This window comes from Strigops habroptila, chromosome 1 (genome assembly GCF_004027225.2).
Source record: "Strigops habroptila isolate Jane chromosome 1, bStrHab1.2.pri, whole genome shotgun sequence".
Lineage (NCBI taxonomy): Eukaryota > Metazoa > Chordata > Aves > Psittaciformes > Psittacidae > Strigops > Strigops habroptila.
Window position 1 is genome coordinate 149,835,634 of NC_044277.2, and position 16,624 is coordinate 149,852,257.

Genomic DNA, 16,624 nt, shown 5'->3' on the forward strand with positions numbered 1-16,624 from the left:
CTGTAATATGAATCCTCGATAATAGAACACCTACTGGTAAACATTAATATTAAAAAATTCTAAATGTCTTTGGCAAATTCTTACCTCTGTGTAATGTAATATTCACCTATTTGCCAATGTATGATCACTTCTATTGTACGCTCATGCCAATACAAAAGCTTGTCTGTGTATTTAAATGTCTCTGAAATATCACAATATTGAATCCTACGAAAAGCTATAAAAAGGAAGCCTGTAAAGAGTAAGATGTTATTCCATATTTTGTTACAAATTCATAGTGCTGAATGATTTGCATGATGCTCTACTGCTTCTGCAGACTTGCTCAAAATAAAGGTATTGAAAGCATTCCTAGCTATTGAACAGAATGTCACAGAATCACAACACGGTTTGGGTTGGAAGGGACCTTAAAGCTCATCCAATTCCAACCCCCTGCCATGGGCAGGGACGCCTTCCACTAGAGCAGGTTGCTCCAAGCCCCTGTGTCCAACCTGGCCTTGAACACTGCCAGGGATGGGGCAGCCACAGCTTCTCTGGGCACCCTGTGCCAGCGCCTCAGCACCTTCACAGGGAAGAACTTCTTCCTTGTATCTAGGCTGAACTTCCCCTGTTTCAGTTTAAACCCATCACCCCCTGTCCTGTCACTACAGTCCCTGAAGAAAAGTCCCTCTCTGGTGTCCTTGTAGGCCCCCTTCAGATACTGGAACACTGCTATGAGGTCTCGATGCAGCTTCCCTTATCCAGGATGAACAGCCCCAATTTTCTTAGCCACTGTTTGTGCTTTTATTTCTTTAGTAGCAAGAAATGAAAGAAAATCTATCTTTACCCTAGTAGGTATTATTTCCTATGCTTTCTATCTTGAAGGACCATACCAGGTGGCAGGGTAAGAAATGTGATTTTAAAGATTGACTCGAAGAAGAATTTAAATCATATATTGCTTTTAGCCTGATGATCAGGCAGCCTCACAACCTAGGATTGAATACATGCACAAATGGCAACTTAAGCATACTTCAGCAGAATAATTTTGAAGTCATCAGGCTGCACAGCTACAACTCTGAAACCTCTTGGTATAAAAATTATCCTTAATGAGATGTTACAATCATGAAAACTAAGAAAGAAAGGAACGGTGTGTCCTACCAGCTCTTGTGGCCTGCCTGCCTCCTGTGAGTTTCTGGAAAAACACCCTGAATTTTTATCATATCTAGTAGCATCTCCCAGATCTATTTATTTCTTGTTTTCTAACTCATCGACTGTATGTTGCTTTGCCAGGCAAGTGCCAATTTCAGAAGCTCCCCAAAATCCACATTCGAAGAGCTAACACACTGCCCCATTTGTTGAAATAAACAAAATACCTCCCAGCATACAATAATGGCTTACTTGGATCCAGTTCTGTCATCCGCTGCATTTCACCTTTCAGCAATTTTCGTTTGTTTACTGAAACTGAGACAAACCCCCAGTGTCCTTGATGTATAGAAATCAGAAGTGTAACCACAGGAAGAAGAGCAAAACACTTATTAGGCTTGACAGACTACAGGAGACCACTAATAAAATCCATGTATTGCACAAACAGTGCAACCTTAGTAGATAGGGACATTTGTAATATTCAGGATGAGATTGATTTCTAGGAAAAAATAACCAACCAACCAAACAAGCAAAAAAACAACAAACAACCCCACAGTTAAAAAATGGAGAAACCTACAACTTTTATTCAGGTTTCTCTCTGTTGAAAAAGACAGGTAAAGTGTCATTCGATGTAGAAGCATAAAAACGTTCTCAGGTTCAAATACTAAGGACGGCTGAGAGCATAAAGACTCGAAGGTCTAACAAATCCTGCTGTTACGTTAGCACACATCTAACTTCATTCTTTAGCCAAAGAAATAAATTTGCCTCCTTCCTTTTTGCATGTTTAAATTTAAAAAAAAAAAACAACTTGTAGAAACTAATCCTATTCACTCAGATTGTCTTTATGGCAAGTATAGCATTCCCAACAGCCGGAAACCAAGCATTCCTCTAAGAAGTAAACAACAGCCAGGAGAGAAATTTCAGCCCATTCTTTGATACAGATAATTCAGAAAAGGTTCCACTTCTAAAGTGTTCTGGGGAATACTGGGGGATATACCCATCTGAGAACCAGAGCAGTAAACCCCTGCATACTGAAGAGACAGACTATTCAGTCATCTGAAGCTACATACTGTGGGCAAATCCATATTGCACTCAAAGGGAAACCAGAGCCTATTAAAAAACCTAGCCTGGGTACTGCTAACAGTATAGAGCTAGCCTACACCAGATGCTGCAAGTGTCATCTATCCTGATAGCTGAGAGGACAAGACCCAGTTAGTTTTTCAAGTTCCCCATGGCTATTCTGTTCAATAGTTAAATGCTGTCTTAATACATATTCTGGCTGTATCGCTGACTGATCTGTTACTGCTCCATGGCATTAATGACTTCATTTAGTCTCCTGCAACCAATTGGAGCATCTTTAAGCAGTACTGTCTGAAACCTCCCCATCACATTGTTAATAAGAGGGGATCACAGGGAAAAAAAACATATAAATAAATAGCTAAATTATTTACTTCCTCCACGTATCCACTCTAGCTCCATTGCCTTAATCTTCCAGAAAAGCCTACACTTAAAAGCATCCAGTGCCCACAGACCAGGAGAGATGTAGCACAGTTAGAGCTTTAACATCTGTATTACTTAATAAAATTTATACTTCTTGCTTGCTCTGCCCATACAACTGAAACAATCATACTCTACAACATGGTCTTTATGTCAATGAGTAAACATTGGGATCCCAGTAAAAGTTTCTGTGCAGTTCAATGACTTGAAAGTCTTGTAATTCCAAAAACTAAGTAAGAACCATGACTATGTATACATATATTACACAAACCACAAAATTTACAGACACAGACATTATGCAATTATAGGCTTTTAAAAAAAACCAGTATCCTCTAGCTAAAAAACCCCAGAACCATCTATCAACAAAGCTAAGCAGTGCAAATGTCCCTTTGATCTACTTTAAAAGCGATTCCCTTTTGCCCTGCAAAGACTATTTCTAAAGGTGAATTGGTACTACTGGCAAGTCCAGTAGATGGATATGCTGGTGGTAATCCCTGTTGCACGAACTTCATAAACGAGGAATTAATTGAGAACACTACTTCATTTCCCTGAAAAATACCAACAGCACCAGTTGAGCATAAGAATTTTATGGTCAAAAAAATTTGCATCTGGGAACAGGCCCTTCAGAACTCACTCTCCCACTGTGAAATCTAAGAAGCCTAAAACCAGCACATCCGATGGAGGCTGGAAGAAGATAAAACAACCAGAGTGCTCATTACATCATGTAAAAGCAGTGAATATTGCAGTAGGTGAGCATGTTGGTTGGATAAAGCAGAAGAGTTTTCTCAGTTTATATGTCACTATCTTAATAAAAAAGAAATGGTTGTTAACCAGAGGGATGGGACTCCTACACTGTTAAATCCAGTCCTCTGGTTTGATAAGCAACCACAGTGTGCAATCCTTTCGTATTATAAGGATAAATGGAGACTGTAGACTAAGTGACTGGTATTTCTTGCATAAAAAGGAATAGAGGACCATAGTGAATACTTCCCTCTGAAGGAGTATGTATGAGCTGCAAGGTCTAAACTTACAGCTGGATCCCATCCATGGTGTTAAAACCAAACAAAATTCGCTCTCCAAGCCCTCCCTCCATTTTTGGGGTACTGCTGTGAATGCCAGTCAGTCTGGCCTGTAATACAAAAAAAGACCTCCAAAAAGAGAAACACTAACTCTTCGAAGTAAAAATCAACATATTTGCAGCTTAAATGAGAAATAAATCAGGTCTGCATGTTCTACTTTGTGTGAGGAAATGGCTTTCCTACAAATAAAAGCTGGATGTTCTTAAAAACACATCATAACAAAATGACAGGACAATAATGAGAAATGAAGTAAACTGTTGCCTGATTGGCATCTCAAGCCTGTTCAAGTGATGGCTCAATCCCTAACCTGCACCTGAATCAAAATATGGAGCAAATGCTGGGCTGAAATGGACCTCAAGAGAAAGTTGTAGTAAGATGAATCCTGATCCTCTGCAGCAACAAAAGAAAGATTTTGAGCATGTCATTGTATCACTTGATAAAATTCAGCAGAAGCCTTGGGTATTCTATCCTTCCATCAATTTTTCCTTCACAAACACAAACGAAGGGAGGCTTTTCGAGTCTTTCATTAGCAGTGTGTGTTGGTTTTGTTTTTCTGCTTTAACTGAATGAAAAAACTTGACAATTGCTCTACAGACTCTCAAAGTATTTCAGAAAGGTATCTTGTGTCAGTGCAATTTTTTGATGATTGTTGTTGCCCTGCTTTTACTTCAGTAACCATATGGATACATTTGGTTTGTATAAAGGGTACATCTTATCTTCTACTTTACAAACTGTACTACTAGACCACTGATAAGTATATAGCATGCATGTATAAATACCAGTTTAACATCTGTTTGTATTGATATGTTGGACTATGGAACAAGACAGACAAGTTATTTTCCACCTTTGGTTCTGATTCAGTAACAAAACAAAATTGTACTTTGTTCCTAGCACCACAGAGTAATATTTATTTTGAAGAGGTGTTTCACTTAACTGTGTTTTAAAACGATGAAAGTTTGAGTGACTAAAAGCGAAGTCCATCAAGTAAAAGGTCAGTAGAGATTTTACCTCTAACATCAACTGGGCTAGAAGTTAACCCCTGACATTGACCCCTGAAGTTGCATTGCTTCAAGCAATGCCTTTAATTACACTTATTTCAAATTGCCTTAAATAAGACAAAGACTTTTACCCTGATTTCTTCATAATGTGAATTTTTCAGGAATGCTGATGGATCTCCAAGTGTTCAGGTCACTAACAAACTCAGCAATTACTCAAGTGCCTACACCTATATTGGAGAGGCAATCTGGACAATGTGGGGTTTCAAAATCTGTTCCCAAATAAACAGCCTACATTGAGGTCTGCTCTCTTTCACAAAGGTCCAAGCCTCACAAAACAATGGTAATACTAAAAAGTCTACTTCAATACTGATTATAATCAGAGAGTGGTGAACCCACGTCCTCAACTGGAGGAACCAATGTTTTGAATTGCAAGACTAGAGCTCTTTCAAAGTAGGTGCTGGGTTCTTGTTAGTTTTTGAAAATCATCGATGTCTTGAAGAGATCAGGTTACCAGCTTCTAATAGTGACACTCAAATAGATTTGTTCATTTACCCAAATGCTCTGAAGTATAACATACAATGTACTTCTTTCAGGTGACTTGCTGTAGGTTGATCTTTTAAATGTCTCATAAGCAAAATCCTAAACTCTCCCATGATTCAAAGTGGGGAAGGGGGAAGTGTGGATTATATTAACTTAATTCAGAGAAATGACGTAAAAGCTCTAGGGATTAAACAGATGCATGGAGGTTCTTTCATAAAGTCCCCAAACAGATCTGTGCTAACAAGATTAAATTTCATACCTTGGGATGTTTGAGAGTTGATTTTTTCATGCCTCTATTGATATAAGTGGTCTCCTTGACTTCAGTGGTTCTAACTGCATGAGCAATGATGAATCGTGAGCTTGCATATGTAAAGGTACCTTTATAGGGCATAATAAAATATGCCCAACTCTAATATACATTTAACAAGAGCCCTTGAGGAAATTAAGATCAGAAAGACTAGTACAGCAACAGAACAGCAATAGGAATGAACCACAAAGTAGAAAAACTTGCAAGTAGGAACGATGAAGACAAAAAGATTGCTCATATGTTTGTAAAACACCATATCAACATGAAAATAATGACTTGTGCAAAGGACTAGCTGCTATTTGATAAGACTAAATTATTTCCATTGTCTCCACGCAGGAAACTTTGGAAACTAACATATGTTTATCAAATAATTACAATCCTGAGATTAATCCTTCAGCATGAATGGTGACCATGTCATGCCTCCTAAAGTGCCTGAAAAGTGTTTAGACAGTAGTTTATTTTGCATAAAAACATCTTTCTCACTAAAATCTTTCATAGCAACTTTATCCCTTTTTCATTGTTATGTTTTTTGCTCTGCTGTGAGAGAAAAAAGCCTCTCCCAGTTTTTGGTAAGCAAAATACAATTATTGTAAAAATATATATATATGCATATATATGTCAGGTTCAGATAAAGTCATCTCATGTACTAGCATTATCAGTATAAAAACAAGAGCTGCATTTGCCTTAGTGCCTAGTGGTATCTGCAGACTGGATTCTGACTGAAGAGTTCCAAACTATTTCTGCCCATCTCAGAGGAGTTAGACTAAAATGTGTGCCTTTATAACCAATGGAATGATTTAGTCTGGAATTACTAAGATATCTTTAAATCATTAAGATTCATAGATATTATCATTAATAAATGTTTTCATGAAAATACATTGTACCTAGCTACTGCTGCAAGCTTGAATTATACAGTATCTTTTTTGTTCTGGGGAGTCTGGATAACAAAAAGGAAAAAAGATATCCAGGTGAAGTAAAGGGCATAGCCTTTGAAATGCTAGGTTATATGTCCCAAAGGTAGGAGCTGACATTGTACTTCTACCATGCACGGGCTGTACATGCACTATATATTTAAATTTTTCAAAGGCTGAAGTGAAATCTAGCAACAGGAACATTTGTGTTTCATCTGGAGCTTACATCATTTCTGTCACCTCACGGTATACATATACTAAGAGAAGCAAGGTACTGCAAAGAATGAGTTGCCATCAACTACTCTGCGATCTTGCTAAAACAAAGAGACAGAACATGAGATACAAAGAAGCATGGGTATAATTTGTAAGGGGATTGGCATGAAATGTACATTTCTCCAAAACTGGCTAGACTATTGCATGCTTAGGAATGATGGAATGTTGCCTTCTCTGTAGCTGGCATAGATGATTTGAGTTATTATGAAGGCCAGATGGTCTTCATTACTTTTCATCAGCTATGTGGTAGGCCAGAACTTCCTCAAGGCTTCAAATACCTTCTCTGTGAGTGGCCCAAACCACGTCAGCAGAGATAGGCTTGGGATGCTTCTTTAGGTTTTAGTTCTTGCTTCCTTGGTCACAGCAAGATACTCATGGAGTCTGCTGATCTGATCAGAAACTCCAATTCTGAAGGCAGCTGGAGATGTTCAAGAAAGTCTGCTTTTTGTAAGGAACACTTCCAGATATTATGATGTGGTGGCCATAATTATGACCAAAAATGCCAGATTCAATGCAAGTTTGAGTAAAGTCTTCACAGTTATTTCAGGACTGGCTACATGCAGGTTCACAAGTCACAGGAACAAATACATTCCCTGAATTCCAGCCTATAAGCACAATACCAAGGCCTTCAGGCAAATGCTGCCCACTTGGTTAACTTCCACCTAATGGTATCCCAGTAAATAGCTTCAGAGCATCAGTCCAACTACTCTTTCTTCCTCATTGTAGAAAGAGGTAAAAAGAGGGGTAATTTTACCTTTTCTTTTTTTTTCCTTTTTCTTTCAACTTTCTGTTGGATGAGGTCTGTGGGCTATTTCAAGATGATGAACAGAGAAAATGAGTTGCATTTAAAGCGATCCTAGAAAATTTTCTACTAAATACCATGACCATTGCTAAACAGATTGATGAATCATGCCTGCTACTGATCGTTTGTTTTCTATCCACTCTTAAAAGTCTTTCAACTATAGCAGATTTTTGAGGATGATCTTTTTTGTATATTTTCATACAGAACAGCATACACATTTGTTTGTATTACAACAGACATACTTTCAAGCCAGAAACGGTTTCAGCTTTCTTATGCCAGTATAGAAGCGTAGTGAGTTGGTAAGAATTATTTTAACATGAGAAATACAACTGTGACAGAGTATTCCAGTTGGATCATTCTCATGATAAAACAGGAAGACCTATAGAGAAATATGTTCTAAAATAATGAGTTCATAAATTAATAGTGATTGCTCTAGGTCCCTTGATAGCATATGAATCAACTGAAGTTGTTAAAAACAAAGAAAGAAAGAAGGCAACTTTTACACTGAGCAGTGTAAGTACTGCTAGTTACTTCTGAAATTCCTGGCTAGCCACTCTGAACTGAATTTGTTTATACTTAAAGATCTTACCAGACTGAACACATGAGTCAATGCAAGTATTTCATGGTTAGAAGAGAAGACGACTCACTACATTCATTATTTATACAGATTTCTTTGACTGCTCTCCCAGAGGCATATGCCTAACTCAAGCTGTAAAGGATGGCAAAGTTTCTCAACCAGAACATCAGAGTTTAGATGTTTCAGCTTATTTTCTCAAGCCTGAAGAACTGACTTCCCTTCATAGCTAGTAAAATAAAGAACTCCATCTAAGTTTCAATCATGCCTAAAGACTTGCCTCTTTGGAATTTTCATATCTTGTTTGGTTTTGTGTCGGGGTTTTTTTGGTGTTTTTTTTTTTTGGGAGGGTTGGGGGGTTTTGTTTTGTTGGGTTTAAGTACTACAAGATGTTTGTAGGAAGGACACTCAGTAAATGGGAATGTCTTAAAAGGATATACTAGATCCTTGCTACATACACACACTCCCTGTAAAACGTACCCCATATGCTAATTCACATCCACATACTCACCTACACGTATGTTGATAACATTGATGCAGACGAACATTACTGCTAGGAAAAGTTACCAAACGTACTATAAATAGCTATTCCAATGCCTAGCTATTTCTCAGCTGCAAAATCCTTAATCCTCCCAGATGGATCGTGGGGGGGGGAGAGTAGGAGAGGGAAAAGGGGGAGGGCAAGAGAAAATTATGGGGAAATGGAGTACCTCTAAAGAAACCAGCTCCACAAAGTCATAAACAGAGAAGATAAAAGTGTTTAATTCAACACAGAGACAACTTTTTCAAGTGGGAAAGGAAAAAAAAAAAAAAATAGGGAAAAAGGAAAAAAGAAAAAGCATCCTGGCAAGAAACAAGTCCCTTGTGCTTCGATTTCTCCCCAGGGAATAACCATCAGATCCTGAGCTACTTCTTCCGAGCACAATTTCCTCATTGTTAGCAGCTGTTCATTGGCTAGCATTGCACAACTGGCCAGGTGCATTGTGAAGGGAATGAAGGAGGAGAGGGGGGTGTCTTCCTCTAACCATCAGATGGACTAATAGTATTCTCCAATACAGCAGTAACTGGCCCACGTCCTAGGCTACATCTGAGTTTTACTGAATGTAAATAAATAGCGGAGGGAAAAGGACACCCACAGTCCTGGACGAAGTCAGAAATCATCTTCAGGTGTGGGTTTTTTTTAATTTTCAGCAGTTTTTCAATATCAATTCAAAAGCTACAATTATTTTTGCACTACTATCGTCACATACTATGAAGTGGATGATTCCACCATGACCTCATACAGAAACAGTCAATGGATATAAGTTCAGACATGTCTATAGTAATTAGAACCACTGAAATACTTCATCTTCTAAAACAACAAGTACCAGACAAAAACGTGACTTGCACCTAAGAGTTATAACAAGGATCAACAAACTAATGTATGTAAATGTGCATATCTTAAATCTGAAAACTTCTCTATAATGATTGAAAGTCTAAAATGGGCCCCAATTTTTTTTTCCTTTAATTTGAAACTAACCGATTTTTGATATTATGACTACATTGAAATGGGAAAGATATAAAAATCAGGCGGAAACAGAAAACACTTTCAAGGAAGAGTCTGCAAAACAAATTATGTTTCCAAAGGTCTAACATACAAACATTAACACTGATGAAACCAGAGCATGAAAAACCTATTTTAACCCTTCTTCAACAGAGGATACTGTATCCTGCAGGATCATTTTGCAAGTAGTAATATGAATGTATATCGAAACTCGGTGAATTACTTTCCGAGTGGTATATTATCTGCACAGACACACTATTTCATACCTACAACACCAAGCACTAAATAAGGCAATGAGAGAACAAATGCACTCATGGAGTGCCACTTACTACGCATGGTCTCCCGTGCATGTCTTGCTGAGCTCTAACACATGAAAAAGTTCCTAATATGTTGAGATTGCACATACATAGTTTTAGATTGGCTTTATTGCTTTGATCACTATGGAAAATAGAAAAGCATAAAGATGCCAACAGACTATCATTAGTAATGGAAAGCTAATTTGAAATAAAATCCGTCCTTATCACTATAAAAAGCTACCATATCTTTCTATTCCACCTCCCAAATCAAGTGCAAAAATGATATCTAAACAAAACTTCTACCAAAAATAAGGACAGTTGGAAAGAATAGGGGGGGGTTACCCGATATTCTGACTTCAAATGATTTTTGTTTATGACTTCAATTAATTTTCCCTTGCTGAGTTTTCATCAGTTGCATTGTATTTCTGATTGTTTTTCTATAGTCCTGTATGCATATTTAAACTGTATTTTTCCACTGCTTTAACTAATGTTTCACATTGCTCTCCCTATTTCAGAAATCCCAAATACTACTGCACTTGCGATGGGAACCAATAAACAGTTGCTATCAACAAGGAGTTTGTACAAGTAGCTAAATATCTGACAGCTATTCCCTTGAGAAGTAGTAAAACTGAGTAGTTTGCTATCGTACTGCTTGACTCGAATGGGGCCAGATCTGTCACCAAATACAAGAGAAGAGTAAAAAATAGTTTGGCTCATTGTCTTAAACATCATTTAAATATTTGACTGAGATTTTCCTGTTTGAAGACCTAAACAAGCACTTTAATCAAATAGCTCAATTCATGTTTGTATTGCTTAACTGGCTCTCCCAGATGAAGCAGATAAATGACACTTAGTGAGTGAAAAAAACTGTAAATTTACTCATTTTTTTTAATGTCTAATATAAGAGTTATTCAGCCCAACATTAGATCTTTGGCTCTAAAAACCTTGTACTTCAAGGCATAAAGAATCTGATTTTCATTTTAAATTACCTTTACTATACGCTCTACAAGCCTTAACATGGTTGATTTCACCTAGTTGCAATTTATGTTAGGTCCATCAAGTCGTTCCTTTCAGATCATGAAATGAGAAGAGAGATTTATTTCAGCCTGACCTATTTCTCCCAGTGGCCAAGGCGACTACATCCAGCTTCCTGAGACTGGATGGTGACTAAAAACTATCATTAAGCTCTAGATTTCTTCATAGGTCTTAGAGCTGCCGCCCTTCCCTTCCAGTAGGATGCTGTCACCTAGCTAGCTGCTCTGGATCTTGATATCAGTGCCTCATTTTTCTGAGTTCATAAACATTTCTGTCAAGTTCTACTCCCTCTGGGCTCTCAGGTGGCTATGGGAAAACACAGCAAGCAAGCAAAAACTACTGGCTTTGCAAAGGAATGTGCATTAACCATTGACATGTCTTCTCAACAGTATTCAAAGCCACAGATGGTCCTGCACTTGCCTTTGCCCCTGTTCCAATTCAAGAATCTACTGCTTCTCTGGATGGGCTCATAAGAGAAACTGTTCAAGGAAGAAGTGCTAGACTGTGCTGGTTTTTCATAAAAGGCATCGTCCCAGAACAAATGTTTTAATACAAAATAAAACACAATCCCTGGTACAAGCTTGACATAAAGCTATGGGAGACAGTCCAGCAAAGGACCACTATGACGATTAAGGGGCTGGAGTATCTCTCATGATAAGAGGCAGAGATTGCTGCAAATGTTTAGCCTGCTGAAAATAAATCTTAGGGGGAATTTTATCAATGTCTATAAATACCTGATGGGAGAGGGTAAAGAAGTGGAGCCAGGCTCTTTTCAGTGGTGGCCAATGACAGGATGAGAGGCAATGGGCACAAACTGAAACACAGGAGGTGCAGTCTGAACATCAGGAAATGCCTTTTTACTGTGAGGGTGACTGAGCATTGGAACAGGTTGTGCAATCTCCCACCTTAGGTGGAGATTTAAAAGCCAGATGGACATTATCTTGGCAAACTGGCTGTAGGTGACCTCGCTTGAGCACACAGGCTAGACCACACAACTTCAGGAGGTCCCCTTCCAACCTCAACCCTTCTGTAATACTGTACCGAAACTCCAGGTAATGCTCTCGAATGGAAATTACAAAGTAAAATAAAATGGAATCCAAAAAAATAAATAAGTTCAAACTTCTGATAGAGATACAACCTTTTCTGTGCCACAGCTGTCTTGATGTTAGTGTCATATACAGTCCCTTTCTCAAGCTTCCTTGAGAAGAGGAAGTGGATGAATTAGACATTTTTATTATCATTATTTCCCTCTTAGATCATCAGATAAAACCTTGTTTATATCCAAAATATTTTTAAATCACTGTCTCAGTGGCTGTTCTGTTATCTGCAGTGGTATGGCTTTAACAATAATACATGCTTCATCCTGCACAGAAAGCAGTTACAGAACTTTTTAATCAAGTTCTACTTTTTTCCCACAATTTAAATAAAATCCAATCTTCATCCTGTACTTTCCAAGGTGTTTCCAATGAAAACAAGTTCCGATACCACAATATTACATTACACTCTATCTAAGTGGAATACAAATGCAAGCAAGGCCAAAGCTGAACATGAGAAAGGAAATTCTGGCCAATTATTGCATTGGTCCTGAATATATGCAAGAAGTAATGATAAATGGAGGATTCTTGAAATATCCTTTTAAAGTCTGAACAGGATCAAAAACATTTAAACTGCACTAGTGGAATCTTTAAAACAGGATGTTATACTTAAGGTATAATGTAATGTGTTTGTCTTTCATGGAGCAATTAATCACTGGATGGAGGAGTTAAGACCCAATCAAAACGGAAAGGTGTTTATTGCTGCAGCTGGTCATTAAATTATTTCTATAAAGCTTAAACACTGGATTTTATTGTTTTTATTACAGATCCGCTCCTATAAAAAATACATTTAAACTTCCCTTTTTAGATTTTGTGGTTTAGTTTCTTGTGCTTCTGTTAACCAAACATTTCTAGTGAAACACAAACATGTTTCCCCACCCAAAGGGTATGCTATTCTGTTATCGGTGGAATTATCACTGACAATGGGAAACAGAAGTACAGGAAAACATCTCACCTCGAATTCCAAGACATGAACCTTGTACCTATGGAAAAAAAATATGAATGATGGCAGTTAAACAAAATAATCCTGACATGAGGTTATTTTTCCTTGGGTGGGAACTCATTTCATTCAAGACAGGTAGTTGATTAAATAACAACAATATTTCTTGATATATGGAGGTACTTAAGAAGATTTTCAGTACTCTGAAGATAATTTTAAGTGCTCTGAAGATACTGATTTGTACATGCAATCCTTTTAACAAGGCATCTGTCATTGTGGATGGACACCTTGGCTGGTACAGAACGAATGAAAGAAACTTCTCTGCCACATTTAAACTAGTAAATGACAATACTAAAGGAAACATGGTTGGCAAAACATTCAATGGATACCCATCCAAAGGATTCGTTGTCTTGTTTGCTTCAATGAGGTATTTTTAGCAGATGCAGGTGCTTTGTGGAGTTATGTGTTTATACCAAGACAACAGGAAGAATGAAGAGCTGCCTGCTGCAGGAAAAGATCAGGCTTGAGACCACCTAAGGAACCTGAAGGTGCACAAGTCCATAGGACCTAATGAAATGCATCCACAAGTCCTGAGGGAACTGCTTAATTAAGTAGCTAAGCCACTACCCATGATATTTGAGAAGTCCTGGCAGTCCAGTGAAGTTCTCAAAGACTGGAAAAGGGGAAACATAACCCCCATTCTTAAAAAGAGAAAAAAGGAAGACCCATGGAACATCAGGACAGTCAGCCTCACCTCAGTTTGCCAATAACACCAAGCTGTGTGGTGCAGGTGACAGGATGGAGAAAAGAGATGCCATTCAGAGGGATGTAGAGAGGTGGGCCTGTGCAAACCTCAAGAAATTCAACAAGGCCAAGTGCAAGGGCCTGCACCTGGGTTGGGGCAATCCCAAGCACAAATACAGGCTGGCTAGAGCCTGGACTGAGAGCAGCCCTGAGGAGAAGGACTTGGGGATGCTGGTTGACAAGAAGCTCAACCATGAGCCAGAAGAGTGCACTTGCAGCCCAGAAACCAACTGTGTGTTGGGCTGCATCCCCAGAGCATAAGCAGCAGATTGAGAGAGGGGATTCTCACCCTCTGCTCCACTCTGGTGAGACCCCCCCCCCGGAGTACTGCTCAGGGACTCACAAAAGAAGAAGAATGTGGACCTGCTGGAGCATGTCCAGAGGAGGACCATGAAGACGATCAGAGGCCTGGAGCACCTCTCCTATGGAGACAGGCTGAGAGATGTTGTTCAGCCTGGAGAAGAGAAGGCTCCAGGGAGACCTTACGGGGAGACCTTAGAGAGCAGCTCCCAGTGCCTAAAGGGGCTACAAAAAGTCTGGAGAGGGACTTTGGACAAGGGCCTGTATTGACAGGACAAGGGGGAATGGGTTTAACCTGACAGAGGGGAGATTGAGATTAGACATTAGGAAGTTCTTCCCTGTGAGGGTGGTGAGACACTAGCACAGGGTGCCCAGAGAAGCTGTGGCTGCCCCATCCCTGGCAGTGTTCAAGGCCAGGTTGGACACAGGGGCTTGGAGCAACCTGCTCTAGTGGAAGGTGTCCCTGCCCATGGCAGGGGGTTGGAACTGGATGAGCTTTAACGTCCCTTCCAGCCCAAACATTCTGATTCTATAACAAGCGGAAGTTCATGACTTTGGTCTGAAGCAAAACATAAAGACTTCCCCAAGAGAAAATCTGAATTGCAAATTTCATCACCCTTGGAGTGACTGCCATGATCAATGTCACAGTATTGCCACACTACAGCAATTAAAGCCATAGCAGGAGTTTGGTTGACATCTTATAGAAGCCAGACTGTAACTAGAGTATTTTCTAATGAAAATGAGTGGGCTATAAAGGGCTATTGAGCGTTATAAAAAATGCTGAATGCATCCCCATTGTATTGAAAACAAACTTACTAATTGCTTCCAATAGCAGAAACAACACTTTCTGGCAACTGGGTGCTGACAAAACTACGTTTTGCTGAATGAATCAGAAATACTGAGGCAAAAGCTGGCATCCTTCTCCTGAAGCAAAGCACCAAAGTCCCTGGTATGTGTGCAAGGATTTTACTAGCAAGGTATGTGTTCACACACTGGTATGCGTGCAAGGATTTTACTGGCCAGAAATCTTACAGTTTAACTATGTGGCTACAAACAAATCAATATCAGAACACGTACACATTCTCTAAGAAGCAGCAGTAAATACTATCAAGATTTACATAAGATTCTTTTAGTGTCCTACATGCTTCCACTTAGCACATCAAGAGGAATGAATTCTTGATAAATGCATTTGTAATGACTTCAATGCCTTTATTACAGTATTAAAGTTATTAAAATAACTTTTTATTTATTATTATATAAATTTCATTTGTTTGCTTGGAATCTGAACGTAATTTGTTTGCATTGTCACAGCTAGAATTTAGAAAAATGATCCTTAAAGCATAAACCCTGTAAGAAGGAGCTTTTTTACTTTGATTCATAAACAGTGTTAAAGGCTAGGAAACACACACATACATATCAGAATATAAGAACTAATATAGTTCAGAATCTGAGATTTTGAAGAAAAAATATTTATTGTTAGACTATCAAATTTGAGGGTGGAAATGGAGAGTAATCTAACCTCAGGAAAAGAGAAATCAGCAAAGCCTCTTCTGTGTTGTGAAAAGCATGACTTTAACCTTTTGGAAACATTCTTTGCAGTATGAGGAGCAAGTTATATATTGGACATCATATTGCTTAAGGGAAAATAGAGTGGATTAAGCCACACCTGGCTGAAGAGGGAAAAATTGTATTTGAAATGTCTGCAGAGCTCATTAGTACCTTGATACCAAATGATTCAAAGCTATCTTTGGCTTTAACTCAAGCTGTTCTCCTAAGCATGGCAACACAGTAACAATTCAGAAAGCTCCACAGATGTATACTAGAAAATGATAGTTTCATTAATTACCAAAATCAAAACTTGCTAAATAAGCTCTTAGATACTAGTGCACTTTGGAAAACGAAAAAGAAACAGATTGCTAAAACCAGATGGGAAATAGAGTATAGTGGCCATTCATTACCTTTACATTTGCAACCAAGAGTATTACCAGAACAGTTTCTTCATTTGTATATGAAATTCTATGCTTATATCACTGCATTCAGTTTTACTCTAAGTTCTTTGTAACAACTTGAGCACTAAATTGATTTAAAAACAAACAAGCAAACAAACAAGGCATGAAACTTAAAACAGGTAAAGACTCAAGCTGAGTCAAATTAAGCAGAACCTAGACTAAGACTTTGGTCAGCTTTATAGTCAGAGAGCATTGGGTTGATAATTGATGCTTATGTACGCCATATATAAACATACACAGCTACTTGAATGTCTACTCACTGTACAAGGTAATGATAAAAGCTTTGTAATACTAATCAGTAGCACTGCTTGCTTTCTCCTTCTGCTTCATATTCAAAGTCTGAGATAGTGCAACTCAGAGTAATGTAACGTGTGTGTTCGCATCCTGTGCTCAGCCTAGTAGTCTGTTAGATGAAGAGTGAAGAGGAAGAAAACATGTGACTGCCACACACCCGGAAACTGAAAAAATTAGAATCCCACATTTTCCTTGATATCACAAAAATCCAT

At 38.5% G+C, this 16,624-nt stretch overlaps 1 protein-coding gene and 1 long non-coding RNA gene across 6 annotated transcripts in view; both read right to left on the reverse strand.

The window, feature by feature from the left end:
- SUGCT (succinyl-CoA:glutarate-CoA transferase) overlaps positions 1-16,624 on the reverse strand; it is a 307,991-nt gene that overhangs the window by 129,386 nt on the left and 161,981 nt on the right. The gene's annotated exons all lie outside the window — the stretch shown is intronic.
- On the reverse strand, positions 625-11,803 carry LOC115608177. The gene is made up of 3 exons (XR_003991472.1): positions 11,793-11,803; positions 4,402-4,408; positions 625-765 (listed from the first exon to the last, which is right to left on the reverse strand). It is a non-coding gene; the product is annotated as an uncharacterized LOC115608177 (long non-coding RNA).